The sequence below is a fragment of the Athene cunicularia genome (genome assembly GCF_003259725.1).
Source record: "Athene cunicularia isolate RWA chromosome 3 unlocalized genomic scaffold, athCun1 chr3_part1, whole genome shotgun sequence".
Classification (NCBI taxonomy): domain Eukaryota; kingdom Metazoa; phylum Chordata; class Aves; order Strigiformes; family Strigidae; genus Athene; species Athene cunicularia.
Window position 1 is genome coordinate 38,478,962 of NW_020799097.1, and position 15,305 is coordinate 38,494,266.

At 41.4% G+C, this 15,305-nt stretch overlaps 1 long non-coding RNA gene across 1 annotated transcript; it reads left to right on the forward strand.

Moving 5' to 3' along the window:
* The first annotated feature begins 8,199 nt into the window (after window positions 1-8,199).
* On the forward strand, window positions 8,200-9,766 carry LOC113478660. The gene is made up of 2 exons (XR_003398107.1): window positions 8,200-8,515; window positions 9,652-9,766. It is a non-coding gene; the product is annotated as an uncharacterized LOC113478660 (long non-coding RNA).
* The last annotated feature ends 5,539 nt before the right edge of the window (window positions 9,767-15,305 follow it).

The following is a 15,305-nucleotide window of genomic DNA, read 5'->3' on the forward strand; positions in this document are numbered from 1 at the left end:
TCCCGCAACACCTGGGCGGGACGGACCTTTGTATGTGCGTACGCGTGCATATACAGATGTACACACGCGCATATACAGGACTTCAGCTGGGCCGAAGGGGCTGTGTATTCAGTCAGTTCTCGCCATGCTCATGAGCCCTTAAATCCATCACTTGGTTGTGAAAAGCCTCGCTAAAGGGGCAGCAGGGGATGCCGAGGGGTGGGATGGGGGCTGAGACCCCCCTGGCAGCAGGGCAAAGCTGGAACCTCGGTGCCAGGGTGTGGTGCATGCCAGGGTGAAGGCCTTGGTTAGCATTTGCCCCGAACACCCTGCTCCAGGGGATGTGAGGGGGGTTGCAGAGTCCCTGCCCCCCCTGACTGACCATGGCTGCCTGGGTGGCTGCATGTAGCCCTGGTCTTCACCACTAGCAATGTTTTATAGGCACAAACTTCCCCACATGCCTTAGAAAGTGTGGGGTGTTAACAGGCAACTGCCAGCTCTCCAGATCCGTTGCTCCTTTGGCCAACGCGAAACAGAGAGAATATCTTTCATCCTTGCGAACTTGACCAGCAGTGAGAGAAGACAATGCTGAACTTGGTCCCTTCAGCTGGGGAATGATGGTGCTGTTTGGGAAAGGGAGGGGGGGCAAATGAAAGAGGGGCTTTGGAAGGCTCTGTGATCTCAGGCTTTAATTTACAGCAATTTTTGTCTTGTATATAAAGGGAAGATAAAGTAAACTGTGGAAAACTTCAAAATGCATTTTAAATTTTATTGTTTTTCTCTTCCTTTGAGCTGCAGACACTTGAATTCATGACAACCGAGATGGTTTGCTTTATGAATAAGAACATCAACTACCCTATTGTGTCCTGTCACAGTATCCTGGTATTTCTACATCCTCTCTAAGGTCCACTTTCAGACTTGGAGGAATGTGATCTGGGAATTAGGTTTTGGACCATTTTGTTTCCATTTTGCAAATGCAAAGATGCTACAGTGAAACACACAGTGGTTTCTATTTCTTCCTCTCCATAGGCATGTTTAACTCCCATTGACACTGACGTGAGTTATGCACATGTCTAAAGAGGAGAAGCAAGTCTTAGATCTTTTTCTCATCGTTTACATGAGATCAAAGAAAATCAAATAGAGTTAATGAAGGGCCAGATGGTGCTTTATTTGTGCTCTGGAAGACAGTACAAGAGAATGGGAAGGAATATCTGTAGTTTAACCTGGCAAAGAGGAGGAAAACTTACTATCTCATTTAATGGGCACTGAAACAAGTATGCCATATCTTCAGAAGTGGGAAAGGTTTGCTTGTTTTCTCTCCCTCAGTAGATTTTGGATGTAGGGCTTGGATTGCTTTTGGAAGGCGTTGATTGAAGGGATTCCAGACTCTGAAATCATTCATATTTTGTCTTTTTTGGAAACACAAATTTCTTTGGACCCAAGCAATTCTTCAGTTTTTGCTTTTAAACCATAGGATATGGGTGCTCTTCTAATCCGTGGAAAATGTGTAATCTAAGCTGCTATGAGGAGGCAGGGCTGGAGAGGCAGGAGGGCCTTTGATTTGGATCCTCACTGTGGGTGAGAGTTTGGCAGGAGAGGCACAGGATGCAGTAAACTTTACCAACTGTGCACACGGAGCGACTCATATCCCAGAGGATGCAGGCAGGGTCGGGACCATCCTCTGCTGTGCCTTTGTGCCAGCTCTGAGCCCTTTCCCCTGGCTGCTGGGCTCTGTTAGATCCAGCTGCCCCCAGGATCTTCAGAGAGAAGATTGTAGCCTTGGGCATAGCTTTTACCCTCACTGCTGGTAGGCTTATCCATAAAGAAATGAAAAGGTGGTTTCTTCTGTAGATCTTACACTGATTCTGCCAGGGTCTTTCTTATATAGCATAATCAAAAGAGTCCTAACTGGGAATTGGTAGGGGAAAACGGACACGTTTTTGTGGAGGTTTGTTCCCACCCGTACTGATCTTGCAGGGATGAGTCTGTGGGGGCAGTAGAGGCCATTTTATTACTTGTCCTGTGTACATCCCGTCATTGCTTTAATGCATGACACACTTACTCGAGGATAACTTAGCACCAGGCCACAAATTTTCCAATAGCTTAATGTCATGTGTTGGCCTCGTGTAGTATTGTAATGCCAGTTGACAAAAAAGCCACTTTAGTGATGTTCCCCAAGGCTCCCTTTGTTGACAAAGTAGCTCTCTGGATTTGGAAGGCTTTGCAGTTGAGCTGAAGGCCTGGAGGCTTTCCTGTTTTAAAAGCAATGGGAAGAGATGCAACTAACATCTGTACATTTGTTTAAGGATGCCAGAAATTGTTTGTGTTTATGATTTCTTTTCAGAAAATTGTACCAAGAGTACTTTAATAGCTGTATAGCCCCATCTACACTTTGCCCCCTGGTACAAACCTAACATTACAGCTCCAGCTGACATTATTTCCACCTGCTTTAAATGTGTTCATGTGCCTCTAATCCTGTGTGCAGCTTCACATTTGTACCCATTTCCTGTATTTTATAGGCACATGTGGTATGTCGAGGTTTGGAAATGTAAGCCCTCATTTTGTGCTGCTTGTTTTTTAACATTCATTTTCCCTGGCAGTACTCCTTGTTCAAAAAAAAAAAAAAAAAAAAAAAAAAAAAAAAAAAAAAAAAATTTTTTTCCTGGTGAGGTTTAAGAAAAACCTTGAGAACTTCCTTGCTCTTTTATATATCTAGCACTTTTATTGAGTGAGTGTGCAGTAATTTGGTGGGTTTACTAAGTAACTTGACAGTTAATGGGATACATCTGCAATAGATTCCAAAATAACTGGCTGCTTAGAAATATGGAAAAGACTAGAATTCTCACTCCTTTCTGTTCTTCTGAGAAATTCCTATCTGCTTCAGCTCCATGGAAGCTGAGGTTCCATTAAAGATCCATATACACCAAGAGCTGCTACCAACTACAATAAAACTCATTAGAGCTGACCCTTCCAAAACTATTATGTTAGAAAAATATTATGGATTTTAATCTAAAGGATCTAAGAAGCTATGTTAAAAGCACACAAAACCATACATACACCTGGAGCTACACAGTGGCTTTACGAGGCTTGAGAGCATAAAAGAAACCTCAGACACGGAAGAAAGAGTCCAGACTTCATTTTCCACAGACAAATTGGCTGCTTCACATCAGTGACCCATATTCGTGTGCTTACTTGCTCCTATGAAAAGGAGAACAGCAGCAATATCAACAAACCCTCAGCTGGTGCACTATGACCCGGAAGGGTTGGGAACCCTTTGGTGTTAGGGGATGGAGACTCAGACAACTGAGGATGGAAATCCCATATCTCTGAGAAAATTTCTGCATCTCTTAAACTGACTTTTTCATGGTGCAACAGCCAAGTGCTACTCCACCCTTTACATTAAGATTGATTTTTAGGGCTACCCCCCACTAGAGGGAAGCCCATCGTAGTGTGAATCCATATGAATGAGCAGGATGGGGGAGGAAAAACAACATTCATGCTGGAGATGCAGAGCCTCAATGGATGTATCTCATGTCCTGTGGTTCCTGAGTTAAAAAAAAAAAAGGAACAAGATGAAGGAAACTGAGCAGAGCTTTCCTGTGCCTGAGTAACTTTCCATACAAGGGGGTCAGTTGATCTAATCTCTTTACTGAAGCTCTATTAACATTCATTTGCCAAATTTTAGATGGCTTCAGATAGGTATTTCGTGGTAATGAAGAGAAATGTTTTTGGTAAATGGTTGTCACGATGCCCTCTGTGACACCGATGTATCTAGCCTTGCAATGCATAGGTCACTTTTTGCTTGTTGGGGGTCAAAAAGTTGTTAGTGGGAAGACCTTAATCAGATTCCTTCTGCAATTTGTGAACAAATTCCCTATATTGCCTTGCCAAATGTAGTTTAAAGCCCCGACATGTGTCTGTTTACTCGTTAGAATGAACGGAAGGGTAGAAACATAGTGCTAATGTTTATGTTCCAATTAAGGAATTCATTTATGTTGCCTCACTTAAAAATATTCTCCTCAGAGAGAGGAGCCCAAAGAGAGCCCAAAGCTGATTTATCAGGTTTAAATTTAAGAAAACTATATTGTCAGAACAACCACACATTCCTTTTTGCACCACTTTTGAAATCTGTTTCCTATTACCATCTCTGCATCAGACAAATACAACCAAGTTATTTACAGGCTGTGAAAGATACTAAATCTTTTCAGAGTAATATTACATTGGATCACAAATTCTCACTTTTAATAATAATTGACAACAAACTAAAGTGAAAGATATTCACAATTAGTAACGACAACACATAATGCTCTCCCAGCGCCTTCTATCTTCAAGACCCTGTGCAGACATAAGCTGCTGAAGTCTTATTAACATTTACTTTGGAAGGATGTTATTATTGTTATCCCCCTTTTACAGACAGTGAAAGAGGCTCGGTAGGATTGTGACTTCTCTAAAAGCCTCAGAACAGTTTAATTGCAGAAGCAAGACCAGAACTTGCAGGCTTTTGGCTCCTGCTTGTGCAAGAGAGCGAAACACATTTTTAAAAGCATCCTGTGACTTAGGAATCCCAGTTCCAGTGCACATCAGGGCTTGAGCGGCGCTGGGGCAGCACAGCTCCTCAGGGGCGCTTTGGGCTCCTAGCTCCCATTAACTTTGAGTGATTTTGGAGCTCTTGAAAACTCCTTTCAGTCCTTCGAGGGAAATGCACAACACCTGTGATTCATAGAAGCGGCACACGGAGCAAAGGCTGAGAACGACGGCCAGCTCCACGTGCAGCTCAGCCGTGATTCAGAAGCTGGAGGGCTGAGCGCTGAGCAGGTCGTCCAGGGCTGAGGAGCCGGGGGGAGCCAGTGGTGCTGCCAGCTCTTCTCACTGACATGATTTTCTCGGGAACAGAGCCAGGAAAGATCTAAAGGCAGAACTCCAACCCTCTTATAAATTTCATCTCTGCCTTCTGGAGTAAGCCCTCCTTGCCTGGCCCCTTGCGCCTCTCCCTCCACCTCCGGGAGAAGGGAGAAGCTAAGGTAGATGCACATCCCTGGGCTATCTGCGCCCCTCTTCCCAGCTAGCCCCTGCTCCAGGCTGGGAACAGGGGAACTGGAGCAGGAAGGTGGGCAGAGATCTACGGAAATCCCTGCAGAAGCAGATGTCTTTGCGTGTGTACTTGTGTGTGATGGGACTACAAGAGTGAGGAATCAGTGTGCAGCCGGGGAAGCAGCCCCTTGGGGCTGGGAGTGCAAAGCTAGACAGGGCTGAGCAGCAGGGGCAGGTGGGAGGCAGATGTGGGGCAGATCTGGAGTGGGTGGAAAGGCTCAGGCAGAATCATCCATTGCTGTCAGATGGAGGGGTGCACCAATGCAAGGCTTGCAGGTCCTCAAATGAAGGCCAGGAGTAGATATCAACATCCTAATGCCCTAAGGGTTGTGACAGCTCTCTGTGTCAGGGCTGGGACTGAAACAGGCTGGGTAGCTCTCACCCATCTGCACGCAGTCTTGCACCACTGTGCCCACCACAGCCTTTGGAGATGAGGAAGCGAAAGGAGTTCAATCTCAAAAGAGGGATCAAAGACATCCCACATACATGTAGGTGTCTGGCGGTGCCTGTGTCTTGCTGTTGCCCAAATCATTACCTTCTTGCTTTGGCAATACCAGTGTGCAACTAACTGGGAGACTGGAATAAGATGGTTAGAGCCAAGGATACAAATTGCTTCATCAGCAGGAGAGGCTGGATATTGCACATAGTAGGACCGGCTTCCTCAAAATACTAGTGAGAAGGGAATGAAAACCTTGGGTGGAGAGAGGATGCTGAAGCATGTGCAGAGCGCTGGGTGTGAGGCAGCTCTGGAGAAGGTAGGGCATCCCTGCAGCCTCATCAGGGGTGCAGTCCTTCTCTGAGGACCAAATGCCAAGCCTTGATTTTCATGTCAAGGTTTTAAACCTGATTTCTTGGCTGTGAGTTTTGGCCTTAGACAATGCTCAAAGGGATGCAGAAACCATTTACAGTACAGTCATAAATATCTGTGTCCATGTCTAGAGATGCTCAGTGGCTTCATCATATTAAAATATTTTGGGTGGTGTATGGCTAAGTGAGTGCTCAGTGCTAAGAAGATCTTGAGGTAATTCTGAATAATGAAGAAAGAGAAAGGCCTCCCTTATGTGGGAAAAAGTACCGGGCCAGAGGGCCAGCTTTCTAGGCCAAAACCTATTAAATTCAAGGGAAAAACAACTTTTAGATGGCCTCGTGCCTACACTTAGAAATTTAATTGAATTTGGAGTAGGCTTTATAGACCGAGGGACTCACAGCATGAGATTAATTATTCATTGCAGTGATGGCAAACGCAAGCAATAAACTGGCCAGTTGGTCCTATCTTGGGTATAAAAAACAATCTTCTGGGGGTCGTCAGGTAACATCTCTGATGATAGAATGTCACTCCAGGGGCCAGGATGGGTAAAAGTTACGGGTCTCTGGGAAAAAAAGTTGCTTTTTAATGTTCTTTTTGCTTGAACATTCTAATGTCCCAAAGGCCTGTTCTTTACATAATTCTGTTTGCATAAGATGAAGGGGGTACCAGAGCTTTGCCAGCTTCATGTAAGTCATTGCAAAATCTTTGAAAATACTGTTTAAAAATATTTATGCAGCAAAAAAAGTTATTTCACACATTTCTACTCAGCAGCCAGCTTTTAAAATAAACCAATCTGTCCTCAGAAATAAAAAGAAGAAGAAATAAAGATCCAAATTCGCAGTTGGTGTAAATTACCAGACTTCCACTGAAGTCAATGCAGGGTTGCCAATCTAAACTAACAGAGAATCCAGTCCAGAAACCATGAACGTAATTTTAAAAGTCTTTGAAACAGCGCCTGCGAAACATTACGCGCCTGTAGAGTATCTTGCAGAATGGCGAAGCATGGGGACAGCCTCTAGGTACTCCAGGACAGACAGCAAGCAGCAGTAATAGGACTGAATTTTTGCTTGAGGAATGTTCCATCAGTTAACATGCAGTGTTTAGAGAGTACTGATAAATAGCATGTATCAATCAATAATTACACTGCTAAACCAGATGGCACAGTAACTATTTTTTTGATGCTACCATAGTTAACTATTTAACCAAATATGTTAAAGCTAATGAAATACGTATTTTTTAAAAATTCTTGACATAAATGAACAAACAAACAAACCATGGACTCCTGCGTGTCTCCAGCAGATCATGTATCTGAACCATGGAAAGCTTTCATCAGACAGGCTCTGTTTGGTGACGTCTGCCCTGTCACCCGCTTGCTTGTAGGGCACTGTGGAGTTTTTAAAGGCATGTCTGAGAGCAAGAAGCTGGGAACATGTACTTTCTTGCTCCCTTTTGGATGTGAAAGGGTGATCTCAGCACTCCAGGAGGAAGCGTAAGCCAGTTATTACCCTAAGTCATTAAAAGTCTCTCCGGAAGGGCCAGCTCATGGCTGGAATATTTCTCTTAAAAAACAAATCGATTAAGGCCATGATGGTATACAGATCAGATATTTTCTTATTTATTCTGAGGGGGTCATGACAACCTTCCTATGTTACCAACTCTGTCTTATGTTACATCCTGTAAGTTTTGTTTCCGGCAGGTTTCTTTAGGTTGTGAAAAGGAGTGGATGAAAATCCACCCTTAGGGCACAGAAGGGTAGATAGTGGAAGACAGACATGGCTGGTGCGCACCTACCTGGCACCCTCAGGGATCTCCTTCCACTTGGTACCTCCAGCTTCTCTGCTGACACATGGCAGTGATTGCTGCCACAGCAGGACTGACGCCTTGGCGAAGCCCCACGGTTATGTTTGTTTAGCATACAACGTGATGGAACCTTATTCCAGGCCTCTGCATACTACTATAATATTAGTATTACTCTCCCATAATAATAATAACAAGGGTACATGTTTTATAAGAACTTTGCTCTCAGCACTGGAAAAAGCAGCTACTATTGGAAAGGGAATGTGAAGCTCTTTGGCTGAAAAATCTCCTGGTGAACTTCAAGGGAGGCTTCTGAGACCAGGGGCCAGGTCCTCTGGTGACATAACCTGGCACAGCCTTGCCTGGGCTGACTGGGTTCTCCTGGCTCATTGTGGATGGAGCCTGGGCTCCTGAAGTATAAGGATTAAACAAGAACTGGCCATGCTGAATTTGCTTTTTGCCACCGGGCAGGCCAGAGAGGCTTTGTAGGCGTCTCGTCAGGCAAAATCTAAGGGCATGGGAAAATCGGCACAAAGTGTGAACCTCGAGGTTAGCCTTCCATCACCAGAGGTGGGCATGGAAACCTGCCCTCTGACTTCTACCAGAGCTAAATTTAAAACCCTGATGGCTTAAATGAGTTCTGTGAGGACAAAGTGATGGGTTTGAAAGGAAATGGGAAAAAAAAAAAAAAAGTAAAACCAAAAAGAAAAAGCAAGGAGAAACAACTACAGAGCTTTGAGATGGCAAAAAAAGGAGAAAACAACTTATTTGTAGCCAGCAGTTAAGAACACAGCCTGGACAGGAACCAAAGGCTGTGTGCCCTTGCTCACAGCCTGCAAGGTAAGGAGCTTGCACCAGCCACTGCTGGCTAGCTGAGGAGAAAATTAATTTCTCAAGCCTGGGAAGGCTTCACAGCAGCAAAAATTTTGTTATTGTGTGTGTGTGAGGTGCTTAGAAGACCCAGGTCCTGATCGCTAATAGAGATCCCTAAGCACCAGCAAGACTGCTAATACTGAAGACCCATTTCCAAAGACCAAGGCTTAACAGGGCCAGTTGTGCTGGTTGACATCAAGCAGATGCTGTCCTATTTCTGTAGTGAGAGGGATGAGCAACATAAGCTTTGCTACTATGCATTATAGGAAAACATCCACGAGGAAAGTTTTACATACTTGCCATGAAAAAAAAAGATCATCATGTCTTGTATCAGATGAACTTTGGGATATTAAATGGTTCTGTGTTACAGAAGTAAATGTTTCCCCCATGGAAGAAGAGTGCAAATGTTTGCATTATTTATATGTCATCCAACTATCTGGCTACATACGTGTGGTATATTTAATGCATGCTTTACAGTTATACATTTGTTGCATACTGCTGGATAAGGTCAGTAATAAGAGATTTAATAGGTACACAGTATAAAACTCAGACTTCTAATTTACCATCATGGTTTTATCTTAAGCTATAACTAATAATTATATGAAACATCTGTGTCCCAACTACTCTCGAAGGAGTTTATTAAGCAGATCTTCACATTTTAAAAAGCTGTCCTGGTAGCCTGCTTGTATCACAGGGAAAAAAAAAAAAAATAGAGAAAGAGGAAAGGACAGCTCTCCTGCCAAAATAAATCAATTAGCTCATGGATTAAATGTGTCTTCAGACACTCCCCGTAAAGATTGGGAGTAATGTTCTCCCTTTTCTTGGAGAAAGTTTTAGGACACAAATTCTGTTTCCCGAAGTGTAGATATTATTTGTTCTTTGGCAGCAGTCCTTTCAGAAATGTTGCTGGCACTCTTTGAATGTGAACTGGTGGATTCAGGGTTTAACAGCATCTAGGAACTATAATGTGTTATTTCCTATTTCTCACAAATGAAGAATACCTATAATATTACAGAAAATAAAACTAAAGCTAGATAATTTTTTCTCTCTTTGTCTTTCACTGACCCATTATTTTTCTTTTACTGTCATTTTTTACCTCCTAGGACCAAATAACAGAAGAGAAATGATAAATAAGAAGCTGTGAAAAGCATTCCCAGGAAGCTTTGCCTAAATATCGAAAACAGAGATGGAAGATCCAAAATGGAAAAAAAAAAAAAATATTAATAGTATGGTAGGATACTAAACATTTTCTTTCTACTTTTATTTTAGACATATTTTAAATTATAAAATGCCTGTATAGGAAGCTTTCTATTGCAAGTTTGTTTTCTGATTTGATTTAGTTTCTCATCTTCCTGCCATTATTATTGTCAGATAGATGCAATACTCATTCTTAGAATTTGTCTGTTACTATTAGTGTTATTTGCATGAATCTGTGTTTTAGTATTGTGACTGAATTGCTCTAAGGCTCATTAAATTTATTGTAATATTGAAGACAATTTTATTGTGTTGCATTTCTTTCAGGATTCAAATGCTATTAATTTGGAAGGGAATTTCTATGCAGTCATCCCATCCCCCTCATGAAATCAGTAGTCTTAAGCAGTTCCAGAATTTTTTTTCTGATAATTCTTTGCAGTGACTGGTCTGAGTAACAGAAAGACTTTGATAAGATACAATGAGACCAAGCTCGCAAAGCAAAAGGAATGAGTTTTGCTGATTTTGGTGGAGATATCACAAATGTCATCATGATTAAATGAATGTTCTAACGGGAACCAGCTGATTTTATAGACAAAAGTCCTGATCCTCACTTTGATAAATCTCTTCTTATTTGAATGAAGATTGCAGTATTAGACCCACATGGAACTTGGTCGGAGGCCAACAATGGGATAGGGAACAGAATTTTTTTCCCCATGTGATGTGCTGAGAATGGAGACATTAGTTTGTGATTAAAAATCTGACTCTATTGTGCAGATTTACTCTAGCTATTGTCCTGTAAGAGTGAAAAAGGGCAAGTGAGGTAAAACCCTTTTCCCTTAATAAGAATGACTTCACCCATGCTCACAAGACCCCTATGTGCTTGTTTACTCTGGTGACCTGTTGTACATGAATGGCTGTATGACTACATTTGCACAAAGATGGTAGCAATAGTAACATGTCTGGAAGTGCACATCACACTTCTGTAAACAACTTGGGGAGGCTGGGAATCTGGCTCAGATGCTGTCATCAAAATGTACTTGTGTATGGCAGTTTGTGCTAGGTACACCAAAATTATTCGGGTGCTTTCTGCAAGGAGGGGAAAGCTCAGCTTGGATAATAGTGGGACTTCCACTCCTGTATCTCAAAATGTCCCTCTCAGCCACAGGGTGATTTTCTTCTGATTTTAACAGGATTCTGGGTCAAAGTTGAAGAAGAGAAAATGTAATTAACTGTTCTCCTGACATTTAAGTGCCAGATATTAAATATTGTGCAAGATGGTCAGCCCACAAGCATTCTCTGCTATATGGCGATGCAGGAGAAATAGCTCAACTCATGACATTTCAGAGGAAATGTGAATGTTTCGGTTCTTTGTCTCCAATGGAACTAAAACTAGGAGCAGATTTGATGCTGTATCTATTCCTAAAATTTAGCTCTCTTGATCTGTTGTGACAACTTCTATTGACAAAGAGCGATAAGATATGTCTGCTCCATGGCCTTACAGGTATTGCAGTCATTACTCATGTTGGACTGTGAATCATATTGAAGTTATATACATGTGGAAATACCACCAGATATCTTTACTGACTACACTGTCCCATGAGGACTGCAAATAGGCAATTCGGTAGTTTGTCAAAGCCTATCAGTAGGGTGGGATTATAGTTGAACTGCATCCAAATTGCCAGATTTGGAGTTTAGTAAGCATACTGCACTCATTAACAGGCAGTTAATTAATAGCAGTGGTGAGTTTGTGGAAAAGCTACTGATGTTTAATAAGTCTTTTGTCTCTGGCTTCTATGATGTTGTGTATTAGCAGAAGTGTGGTATATCAGATTCAGGGAGCAGTGCATTACTCATATTTCTTTAGTAAATGGCTACTGTTGAAATGGAATCTATCCTTGACAAGCATGAACATACCTGTGCTTCAAAGTCCATTGCAGGAGTAGCATTTACCACTATGTTTTCACCTGTGTGCTGTAAAGAAATGTATGCGTCAGTATGTATGATGTCCAAAAGGGGAAAAATAAGCTATGTTCTGAGGAGCAGATAGAGTGAAGGCTGCATTTAGTGGCATCCAAAAGAAAAGTCAATTGGGTCAAACTTCTCTGGCTTATTCTCCAGCAGCTGAGTAACTACCTGTATTTTAGTCATGTCCTTCTCCCTCCCCTTTGTCTTCATTATAACCGAACTATGGAGAGCGTTTCACTTTCCCACTCAAAAGCATGTGGATGCACCTGCATGAGGGGACAGGTTTGGCTTTCTATGGGTATTAAATATGAATTCTGAGCTGTCCTCAAGGAAGGACAGGTGCACAAATACACACATGCTAACACCCTGAGAAGCAGAAAGAAAAACTTGACATCATTATTCCTTACTTCTCCACTACCTGGACTCATGGGGAGCTGACAAGAATTCAGGTCTTACAACTTTAGACATTTATTTCTGGTATTTAACATACAGTCTAAATTGTAGGTCTTCCCTTTCACCATATTTACTTCCTAGAGAAGTTTTGTAAATGATATTATTGTTATCATTTAATTCTTCTGCAGAATAAATAAAGTTTGAATATACAACAAAACTTCTGGAAAGGGAATGTTAACAAATTATAGAGTTGTTGGCTGGTTAAACTGATCTGTTTTTCAGGCTGCCTTCCTATAATTGCTTGACTCCATACATGTTTAAATACATTTTCATGCAAGATGACAATGGCTTCTAGCTTTCTGTGGATCAACACAAAGCCAGGAAGATTATTTTGCCCTCCACATGTGGTGCTGATCTTTCTTCCTCTTCAGTTTGGCTCTGCTTAATATTACAAGAACTAAAACTTTTCCTGATATCACTGTTTAACCTAAAGAATAGCTGTACTTCCAACAAAATTATTATGGGCAGATAAAAGAGGGGGAAGGTGGCAGTTGTGAAGAGCAATAAAAGCCTGCTACAAAATCTTTGTACCAAAAGGTGATCTACATTATCAAAGTCCCTGAGAACTCTGCTTTATGGTTTAATATATTTAACAAAATTTATATATATATAAATATTTATATTCCAGGCTTTTGTTAGTCTCTTTGCAACCTTAACAGTAATAGAGTTTTATGTTTTAATTTCCTTAAAGGAAAGTCTTCTTTGGAACCCTTGAATGTTTCAGTGTTTTGGAAAGATCTAAATATCTGTTAAATATCTATTGAGACTTACGATTTTTTTTCATCCACTCAGCAATCTTTTAATGTATAATTTTGAGAAACAGGACTATACATACTGTAAATAATACAGAAAAAATATATATCTATGCATTATCTGATAAGCTGAAATAGCTCTGTCTGTTGGTTAATTATCCAAATACTAAAGAAAAGTTAGGCTAATGGTTTCCAGACAGTTGTTATGCCATATCATGTTAAAGCAGCTGTTAACCATATGCACTACTGTAGTTCTGCTTATATTAACCATTATGAAATTTTCCTTGGGGAAAAATGCTCACGTGCTTGCAGAGAACCTCTCTGCCCTCATTTTAAATGAAATAAGTTGGTTATTCTTAGAGCATGGTAAATAATTTGTAACAAATCACTTGGTGATTTTCTCCCGCTTGTGAAGAGAGATTGTGTTTTTCCAAAGCCACCATGCGCTTAAGGAACTGAAGTCTCATCAGCAGTCTCGACATGTCTGTAGCCTGCAACAGATTGAGAGAGCCCTCCAAAACTGCACCAGTGCAGTGCTGAGGTCTGGTGACTGCATGGTTTTGGGATGCAAGGTCACATTTCTTCATGGCACTGCACTCTACCATCCGTCAGCTCGCCTGAGGCTAACGTGGCAATCCCCAGCACTGCTGTTTTGCACAGGAATATGGCCTGCAGCAGGATGGGGTTTCATTTGACATTTTTGTCTTTTTGAGAGAGAGACAGAGAGAGTGATCTGTGAATTCCTAGGGGCTTATGGCAGCAAATACTATGGAGATAACCACCAGAGAAACAAGATCTATTAGACTGACTAATATAGTTGGAAAAAAAGAGACAAGCATTTAGGTCAAAACCACTTGTTCAGATCCAATAAAGAAGCACATCTTGAGGACAGCTTGTGTAGATGACAGCTTGTTTATTGTTAGTGGTGTGGGTTTTTTTTCCCCAGTTAGAGCAGTTAGCCCATAACAGGTATCGTGTTTTCTTTACAAGTATTGCTTCATTTTTCTATAATCATTAAAACTGCAACATGATGTACACCTATTACCAGTTTAATGAGTATCTAACATTATTCTTGTCAAACTTGCAGAATAATTTATTATCTTGGGTCATCCTAAGGAAAGGTATCTCTATCAACTCAGAGTGAGACTACACTTACTCTTGTTTTAGGAACATTTGTCTGTATTTGTTACAGCTGCCTTTGTGTCCTCGGTTGCATTCACCTTCTTTCTGTGAGTATTCAAACAGATGTTCACGAAAATAAATGATCTTTAAGATGAAATGGTTTTATTGGATAATGATCACAGAAATGTTTTGTCTTAAAATACCTACCCTGGTCACACTGTGAAAGATTCCCATTCCTTCTCTCTGCCTCCCAGTGCCAGAGCTTGGAAGAAGGCAGTTATACAGGGATATCACCTGTAAAACCTAAGACATGTTCCTTCTATTCAGTGTGTACATTTTACAAGTAATAGGTGAAGGAATTTAGTTTGTTTAGTCTGCAGAAGAATAAAAAGGAATTGTGATAACAGCCTTCACATACATGAGGGTAGTGGCAAGAAGAATGAAAAAAAAATTCCCCTGCCCTTTGTGCATAAAAAGTAGGTGATTTAAACTAGTAATAATTCTCTTAGGTACCAGAACAGTAAGAATATTGTCTCTATTGTAATAAACAAACATGAAAATAGTCTGTCTAGGGAAACTGTGAAGCCAAATCAAAGGTACCCAAGAACAGGTTAGAAGAGCAAATGGTAAGAATGGTGTACATATAGTTGTGTGTCCTACCATGGTGGAGATGAACCAGCTAGATAATTTAGCGTCCCTTACAGATCTCTCTTCTCTGATCTTATGATTGGTAACTATATTTCATCTGAGATCTGTCACACTATAGCAATGTTATACTAGCACAACTTAGCCACCCTCATAATGATCTGTAACTTAATTTCACAAGTGTATTATTCGATTATAACACTAGCAGATAGCTGAACAGAATGAGCCCACTGACTCGGGTTCATTCTGTTGAGCAGAGAAACATCCAGATGATAGGGGCTTGCACTGTGCCCTCGTAGACATTTCTGAGCGCAAACAATTCCCCTCAGCAACCCAACCACTTGCTCAAATGTCTGTTTCTGCTTGTGACAGATCTGGAAAATCACATTTTGCAAAGAGACCAAACCTGCTCAGACAATGACAAGCAATTTGAAAATAACTGGTCTGACCGGGTGTCCAAATTGTTGACAGAAAGGAAATGTTCATGTGTGCAAAGAGCATGAAAGATGAAAGCCCTTCCCTGACACTCCTCTTCCACTGAAGCCCTTACTCTGACCTGTGGCCTCACCAGATGACTTGTCAGCAGAGAACAGGGAAAGTATAAGAAAATAGTTTCTACTAAGGCT